The sequence below is a fragment of the Salvelinus sp. IW2-2015 genome, unplaced genomic scaffold (genome assembly GCF_002910315.2).
Source record: "Salvelinus sp. IW2-2015 unplaced genomic scaffold, ASM291031v2 Un_scaffold3295, whole genome shotgun sequence".
Taxonomy (NCBI): Eukaryota; Metazoa; Chordata; class Actinopteri; order Salmoniformes; family Salmonidae; genus Salvelinus; species Salvelinus sp. IW2-2015.
Window position 1 is genome coordinate 30,038 of NW_019944579.1, and position 9,538 is coordinate 39,575.

Sequence of the window (9,538 nt, forward strand, 5' to 3'; positions counted from 1 at the left end):
GTAATGGAAGCAGCTAGCTACGCAATGGAGTTTCGCAGGGATAGATGCTACCATAGGTAGACCGTCAAGATATCCACCATAGCCACTTAACTCCGTGAAGCCAGCGCTCGACCAATGTGCCGACGGTAAATACCGTACACCTAGGTGCGACCATGGTCTCTGGGCCCGCCCACAAGAGTCTCGTCTGGCAGCACCACAAATACGAGACTCGCGGCAAGGACATCCCTACTCAGCCAAACCCAGACAACGCGTGAGTAGCCACAACCTGTGTGAGTAGGAGCCTCCGCTCCAAAGAGCTGTAACAACTCACCCCTGACTCGCTAGATGGCTACTCGCAGACTGAGGCCGAGACACTGTGCCTGTATATACTTTTAAGCAAACCCAGACTACGACTCTATGGTATGGCGGACAGCTAGCACTACTGTGATGGAGCACGATTTTAGGAACATCACTGTGCCACAACGTTTGGTAATCCATGAAACGAGGCGCAATCTCTGTATTTTGATTCTTAAGGATTTTTAAAGAATACAACAAATTACATTTGCCGCCTTTTCATCAGATAGTATTTTACTCGATGACTTTCACTTTTCTTCCGTCATTTTATGAGCCAAAAGCAGACTCCGTCGCCCCTAGAGGATGGTCTACGGTCACTGTATGATGTACACCTGCATCTCAGTTCTTAGAGAGGCGGTATACCACTACAACAGAACTCCCCTAGCTCGATACAGATGACCACTGATTATAGCAGAGCAGTCTGCTATAGATTGCTGGTAAGTCCCACAAACAGTATCTCGCAGGGCGTGCCAACAGATGGCATAGCGAGCTAGCCGACAAGCGTGGTAACCAAGCACCAGAATTTGTAACGCTACGCAGTGGCTAGTAGTCTGTAGATACACATTAAAAATTTGCTTCTTATAATCACACAATACAGACTCCTACAGTTACAATCATGGAGTTAAAAAATCTAGAAATAAAGACATCTAACTAGTAGGAAGTGAACGTCGATCCTTACTTTTTTCTCAAGTATGAGCATAATGAGAAAACAGAAACTCCTTGAGTAATCGCATTTCCTACACACTAGGTAGCCCGCACCAAACCTAATATTTTTATTTTTTTTTTTTGGGTGAGCAAAAATAAGTGTGGTTTACTATTTATACAGACTACACTTAACTTGCCAATTATAAGCAGTATCGCTTTCCATCGTGAATAACCAAACACGAGCGTAGAGAGTCGCACTAGACTAGTCTTCAAATTTCTGCAGGCCATGAGTCATTACATTGGAGTCTACTCTGGTCTTAATGAGAACTATGTGGTAATCAGCCTACTTCATTTGCTTTCACAGTGACCGATGGGCCATCGTATGATGACTGCATCCAGACATGAGCGAGAACCTATTGCCCAACTCTTCTTAAATCTAGATCAAGACGATGAGAGTATGAGTCTGACAAATGTCTGACTTACTAGAGGGGGGGGAAGGTACAGAAAAGAGGATTACTTTATTCCTAATCCTAAGGGATATGTCTTCTTAAAGCAACGGTAGGTTTCCACGGCACGGTCCTGTAACTGTCTGACCTGTTTAGGAACGCGACTCCGCTGTCTTCCTTGGCGTACAGTAGGAGTATTTGTCAACTCCACATGGGGGGGGCCAGAGCAGCTATAGATGGAGCAAAGCCAGATGTTCTGACTTGTGGCAAGCTGAGACGGCGAAAGCCTGTACCTAAGTCTCTCTTGTCAGCTGTCCACTAGGGAGCTGTAGCAGCCACAACAAGAGTAGCTGAACATGTCCAAGAACACCAAGACAGCTCCATAAAGAGGGGCAAGACAAAACCTTAAGCAAGACAAAAATGAACACATCGCAGAGCTTCTCGCTTGATAAATAGATTTGGCATGGGTCGCTCAATACGGCCCTCATAGAAGATCAGACGTGAAGGTACTGAATGGTGCCGTTCCCCTCACAGCCTCCGTAGGCAAGCAAACGCATGGCTCTGTAACCCGTGCCTCAAACCATTCGAGCTCGCGACGCTATCGATACTAGAAGCCCAGATTGCCCTGGTAGAGAGACTGCGGGGTCAAGTGCGAAGCCGCGGCCTGACCTCCTGGTGTATAGGCAATCGCGTCGCGCCTCGACGCGCAAGTCACTACCAGAAGGGTGTGCGTACGGCCCAGCTTACAACATCACTTGGGGCCAAGCTTCTGCCATCCAAACCGTCAACTAGCGGGTGTCTCCTTGTTTTAAAAACCGTGGTGACGTGAGAGAACGGGAAGGTGTCAGAGCAGCCTAAATTATGTTAGTACCCAACGCACTCCAGGCCACGCCCTGTCATAGACTGTGCTCTCTGCGCGCTTTCTGCGCCGCAACAGCAAAGCAGAGTATGTAGGTTGGTAACCATGGGCACAGTCAAGCGAGGAGCCCACGCAACAGTAGTGCGGCCAAGGTCTCAGTAACAGTGCCCAACGGGGTCTTCTAGAACCAGCTTCACCCCCAAACCAAGGACTCCTGAAACACCGAATCAGATTGCATGTGAACCCACACGACCCGCCCCGCCATCGGCTACCAGAGAGCCCCGCCCCCCGCGTAACCAAAACAGACCGCCCCCTAGCGATCGCCCTACAGGAGCCCCCGCTTCTGCGTACACCACAACAGACTCTCCTTTTATCGCTTTTAGCTGATGTCCGTACACTAGCTCTCTGTAGGAATTGTCCTTGTCTATGACTAGTAATAGCCAAACCATCAAGACTACGCTCACTTATGTAATGGAACCTACTACCTTTTGACGAGCAGCAGTGGTTTGGGTAACCAAACAAGACTCGCTAGATGGCCAGTTATCGCAGCTAGGAAGCCCTGTTATCTCACCCCCAAGCTCATACTTGGTTTCGAACCAAAAACAGATCTCCGACTAACAACTTGTTATTGGCACACGTGTAGTGAAGCCAAGACTTATTTTTCCGTATTACGGCATCACTCATAACACGACTCGTCCTTACCTGTGGGCACATAATAGATAGGAGCACGTGAAGTAATCCAAAACACGAGAATCTCTGTATCTTGCTTGGTAGAGTGCCATATAACTCCTAGTCTAGGAAGCCGATCTCATTTGATTACACAAGCATGCCTAACCCCTAACCCACTGCTGAAGGGTAACCAACGAGGAAACCTCGCATAGCATGCTGCCTATTCCCAGAGGACCCACTTAACTATTTTTGTGTTGTAAACCGTCGATACCAGTACTCCGGCATAAAAACAAACAAGGCGAAGATAACCACAAGAAAGAGTGAGACCACAGAGAACACTTGACCATGGCATAACTATTCATCACCCCAGCTCTCCACCGAGCCTCTCACAAAAATCGAAGTATAATACCCATTCGAAACTAGAACCGGCCTGACCTATTTTGCCATGCATAATAAGCTGCAAGTCTTCACCTGCCAGTAGGGTAGTTATGCGTTCCTAGACAAGCCTTTCTTGGATCCATATACATAACCTACTGGTATCTGCTCCCAGCTCCCTTTACAAACGTTGTGCTTCTAAATGCAGTTACCGGCTGTTCTGTTACATCAACATTTCATTAAGGTACAAACTACAACAACCAGAGACCCGCTATTGCTCAATATGGGTGAACTGAAACCGGTCTGTGGCATCTTGACAGTAGACAGCGTCGAGCACATCTTCTCTTAAATGTTTTTCACACTAAACCATTTGAGTGTTGCTTAAGCAGGCTAGGCGATAGTACTAGCTCAAACATATGTCACTCGAGCCTCGCTGAAAGTGAGCCTTCCCCATCCCAAGTCTCAACATCTATAAGTCTACTAGGCAAGATTGAACCAGTTTGAGTAAAGACCGCACTTTTCCACCAGCACAATCGCTCATACATGTCTTCCTGTAGGTTCATATCATACATCCATCAATGGCTGAGCCTCAAATCGCCTGACTGCGTAAGGTTAACACCTACAACCAGACCCCTATGCCCTGGCTACAGGTACGTCTCAAAGACGCGCGTTATGTGAAAAACATTCCCCACAGCATTATCGCTCCACCACCGGAGGCTTTAACCCTCAAAACACGAATCTCGCATGTGAGGTATTCTGTCGCGGCTCCAGTTAGGAGGCTCGTGTATACCAAACAATACAAGCAAAGAACTCGCTAGTTTAGCTAACCAAAACCATCATTCCTAGCTTGCTATTATGAGAAATCCGTAACCTATTTCATAGTAACCAATTGCCACTACATGTTTTCCGACTTCGGAACTTGTTAAATAGCTCCTTTCAAAGAAGCCTGATGGGCTCTAAACATGCACTAGAAAGCATGATAAGCAGCTTTGCCTTGTATGGCCATAAAAGACTCAGAGTTTGCCTGACTCTCATCTGAGCCATCGTGAAGACATAAGTACCTCTCTTCCGATCTCCTGATGCTGCTCATTGTGATGCGAAGGAAACCGAGCTGAGTGCCCACATGCCTTTTGGCGAAAGACTGCCCAAAATCCAATTGCTTATTTTTTCCCGAGGACCTCTTCCGCCCCAGCTCGTGATCAGAGCAGTGTCTAATCTCACGCCCATAGGCAACTGCAGATTCCATTTGAGAGGTAAGCTCCTTATAAGCAGAACGTATACTCCAATCTCGCTCCTATGTGGGAGCTTTGGCAGCTCCTTACAGCGGTTACTTTGGTCTCTTTGTTCCTCTCGATTTATACCCTCCTTGCCTGTCCCGTGAGTTTGTGGCGGCCCTCTCTTGCAGGTTTGTTGTCCCGGATTGCTCGCGTTCTTAACAGCTTACCATTTCTTTATACCATTTCTTTAATGATGGAGTGGTGATATCTGAGTGCTCCAGTTAAAATGAAAATTAGCTCTAAGTTCTAATAACTACTTCTTTATAACCCAACATCCTGATCTGTACTTCTCCAACAACTTTGGCCCTGACACAAAGTTTCTGGGAGACGATCACTATCGGTTACTCTCGTTTAGTGAGATGTGTTAAAACATTACCGGCTAAAAGACAAGACTCAAATGGCAGTGAACACAAGCAATCAATCCTCCGTTATAGTTATGTAACGCTAGATTCACACAGGTCGCCTGTAGCGTGTTTGTACTATACGCGCTAATCTACTCGTTCCATGGTATGAACACTGAAGGTAGAAACTTGTTTGGAAGGTGTATCAGACATTCATGCATACTTAGTTCTTATTTAGGCTCATATTAACGTCAATGAAACAAGTGGGTTTAGTTGTACAAACGTGTCCAGTTATACTGGCACCTTTTTACTCACTAGGTGATTGATTGTGTGCCTTTTGGAACTGATTTTTGGGAGTTATAGTACAAATAATTGCCCCACGCTTTGCAAGTTCTCCTATTCCCAGCACCCTATGGCGAGTCTCTCTTTCTATGTCCATTCCATACTCCGAAGTTTGCTGTGGGGACTATTTTGAGTGTAGCACCCTCATTGTCCTCCCTGTGGTTACCCCCTATGATGTCATTTAAATCAAAAAAACAATATTGAATCCATCTATAATAATAGTTTAACCTGAGGCCTCTTGTGTAATTACTAACACACCTCACCGGAGGTTAGAGTCTATGAAGAGGGATGCAACTCAATTCCCCGCTCCCTCCAACTGTCCACACAAAACTTTTCCTGGCCCCAGGGGCGTTTGTGGGTGTCTACAATACTTAAATGCAGAGCCATTACTTCCCTAACACTACTAACCACTCTCCGCGCCTTCACTTTAATTCTATAGCGCTTTTCGATCTATATAAGCGTGGTGGCGACTCCAACACAAACAATATTCCTCATTTCAATCCATCCTATCTCTAGTGCTGAACACACTTGACTCGCTCTTATGCATAAACATTATTGTAACACACGGCAATTTCCGCATCACACACCAAACTGTGAGTATTGACCCTAACTCACTAGGGAATGTAATTTTTACTGACTGCTCTTGCTATTATTCTATTTTGAGCTTAAAACGTTCATTCTCTCCTATAATCCTGTTAGCTTATCTCATTATTTTTATCATAACTATAATTAGCGCTAACATGCATTTTCTTAATAGAACAGCACTAGTTTTCGCCGTTGAAAAAGGGCGCTTTGAACGTACAGCATATTAAACACTCTAATGAGGTTCTTAACCAAACTACTTTCCTGACATCTTCCAGCCCGACGAGTCCACATAGACAAAACCTCCTAACACAATTGTGGATTGATAACTGAAACTTAAGCAGAAAGCTAACAACCCATGCGATACAAAGCAAACAGTCACCCCCACGCTCCACACAATACCTAACTCTCCTCTCCCCTGCACCACACCCTCCCCCCCCTACCAGCCCCTCCCATTCAAAACGTGCTAAATAGATAAGCGTGTTGTCCAGACTAAAAAAAAAACCGCCGTTCCTACAGCAAATCTAACATTGAATAAACCTCTGTCCTTATTGTGATACGACCTTAGCCTGCCTACTCAGGCTCCACCAAAGAATCCCTTTTGAAACTCCTACCGTAACCCTAGGCCAGCATGATGCTACAGAATCTCTCCTGCATATCCTGACCCGTAGACAATCTTCAGGGTTCGTTGACCGTAATAAACTTGCTACATCATTTTGCTAATAGAATACTACCGTGCTGTCATAAATAACAGACGTAAGAAATACAATCGAGTCTGAGGATAGCTGTCGCAATTATTATCACTTAGGCATTAATAGTTAAAATCTATGTTCACGACGCTAGTCACCTTATTGCCATCATTAACATCATCAAAGCCTCTCCTGTGAGCTTATCACAATCTCTAAAAACAAACGGTCAAAAATGTTCAAGGACTTCACTGAATATTACATAGTTCTCATCTTGTAAATAGTATACATATAGCTCTCTGTGAATCAGGGTTCCTTAGTGACTGGTCTTGACTTACTCTGCGCAAAGTTTACCGCGTGACGTTGCTATAGAATACTCAAATTACTTGTGTCTGACTCATTCGCTATACTCAACCTACAAGGCCACCTTCTTTATAGAGCAAATGTAATTAGCGTGGCACCTAAGCCGCTCTATGCCTCTATCATCGCATTTGCATGAACTAATGTTAAACCTAGCTAATATTCCTCATGTGATGAGTAAATGGATATTTTAGGCTATTAAAAAACGCCTGAAGGGTAAGTTTTATAGCTATATCAGTACTTCAATGGATGTTGAACCCATTTCTAGTGGCACATGTGTGAATTTATAGCCATGGTATGTAAGGGCTAATCAACGAGGGGCTCTATGGAAAATAATGAACGACGTGGAAGGTGTGTTTACATGACGCACTAGCGGACTGACTTTCCACGGTGTTGATTTATTTTCCATAGAGCCCCGAGTTGATTATCCCTTTTTTAATGTTGGTATGAAATGGCCTATGACATTGACATGGAATACCTTGTCACATTGATGATTCTTTCATCATAGATAAGAAAAGACAGTGGAATGTGTAAACTATCTTGAGTTTCTACGTAAAGGCGTCATCAGATCTACCCGAACGGAAGTGGCAGCTGCGGTCTATTAGTTACGGAAACGTAAACGCGACACAGACAGGAACAGAGCAAAACGAGAGTTTCTATTGGACAAATTCAGSAAGGTCCATCCCAGTTTCGTWTCCTGAACGMTTTGCCACARAATTGGAGMAATGAAAACGCCCCTGTATTGCCAACAGCAGACATACAGTAGGGGATWTTTACAGACCAGACTCGGCAGAGCAGACGTCTCTAAGGGTGAGTCACTGGATGTAGCCTGGTAGAACAGGGCCTTTACGGTTGTATCTTACCGTATTCAGTTAACGTTAGGCACACGACACAAGGGTTCTCTTTCTGACCTCTTGTCGTGTTGTAATGTTTACTAGCTACACGTTCAGGTGTCCGCTATGGATGACAACATTTGACGCCATTTACAGACAACACCATCTAACGAGCAACATTCGTTTTATTAAATGTGTCACCATCTCAGACAATAAAATGTTTAAAAAGCACCACATTTAAAAGATCTAATTCCAGCAGCTCGGGAAGTTCTTCACGTAAATAAAATCGTTGCATAACGCAATATGGCCATACTACTGTTTTTTTAAAAATATGATTTGCGCCATATCCTCTGCCATTTTGAGCCGTTTGAGTTACGTAGTTAACGTTAACTCACTGTAACTAGCTGCCATTTCAAAACATACATGACCGTGTGCGTGTTGGGAACTTAAACCAACGGAGCTAACACTGTAAATAAATGATAAGTTGAACATTTTCGCTGTGCACGTGTCCTTGTTTAGGACTAATTCATTTCCTCCTATTCAAAATCAGGAAGTGTTATTTATTTCAGTTTTTATTATTTTTTATTTACAAATCAATACAGAAAGTACATGTGGAACACAAGTGTGTGTGGTATGTATGTATGTATATATATATATATATATATATATATATATAAGAATATACAAAGGACAGTGTGGATGTGTGTGTGTATACAAAGGACATTTGGGCTAGGTGGTAAAATATCACATTGCACAAGGACCTCAAACACACATTTATAATTTTAACAGCTTTTCTGTTAGTGGAGTATTTAATTGTCATAAAATATAGTTCCATTTCTTTTTGCAAGGTAATAAAAGGTGGTGTTTCGTTTGTAAATTTACATTTGTGAAATGAAATTTGGGCAAAAGAATAATGAAATCAAATACATAAAATTGTTTCAACTTATTTTCTATCATAAGGAAAGAATCCAAGCGGCACATCTTTCCATAATATTGTAAAATCTTTATAAATGTATCATAAATCTACTGATGTCTTGCCACAGATTCCTTACGTTAATACAATGCAGAAAAAGATGCAGCACTGTTTCTGGGTGGTCATTACAAAAGGTACAATTTGAATATATGTTTTTTTTCCTTTTTCATATAGTGGTTGGCAGGATAATATTTATGAATAATTTTAAAAGAAACTTCCTTAATTTTGTTAACAAGTAGGTATGTGTGTAGCAACATCCAAACTTTTCCCCAACAGATATTATCAATAAAACCGTTCCAATAAGGAATGACATAAGGTATAGATACAACATCCTGCTGAAACAAGGCTCCTACAGCTGTACAAAAGAGAAACAGATCTTTCCTGCTGATGAGTCAACAGGGGTAATCAGTAGTTATGTTCTGAGGGTCAGGTCTTGACACGTTCCTGAATAATAAAGCAACACCTGAGGGAATGGCATCTAAAACAATTGCAATATCTTTAGGTGTTACAGGGACCTTGTAAAATGATAAGAKTTCCTTATAATGAAGTAAAAGACCCTCTGCATTTACCAGTTGGCTCACCAATAGGACATTATTTCGGAACCAATATTCTAAAAACAAGGAGGTATTTTTATACTATATGTCACGATTATTCCATATATAATATCTGTGTGGAGAAAAATGATGCTTATAAATTAAGGACCATGACAAGAAAACCTGCCAATGAAAAACAGTTTCACTGGAGATTTGTCAATATTATTATTGAAAAACAACATGAAGTTGTAGAGAAGACATGATGAGGAATACAGTTCCACATA

General features: G+C 42.9%; 1 protein-coding gene across 1 annotated transcript in view; it reads left to right on the top strand.

The window, feature by feature from the left end:
- The first annotated feature begins 7,503 nt into the window (after positions 1-7,503).
- The window catches only part of LOC112075627 (putative inhibitor of apoptosis), a 71,911-nt gene continuing 69,876 nt past the window's right edge, over positions 7,504-9,538 (top strand). The window contains 1 exon segment of the mRNA XM_070440985.1: positions 7,504-7,725. The gene's annotated coding sequence lies outside the window, so the exon portion shown is untranslated.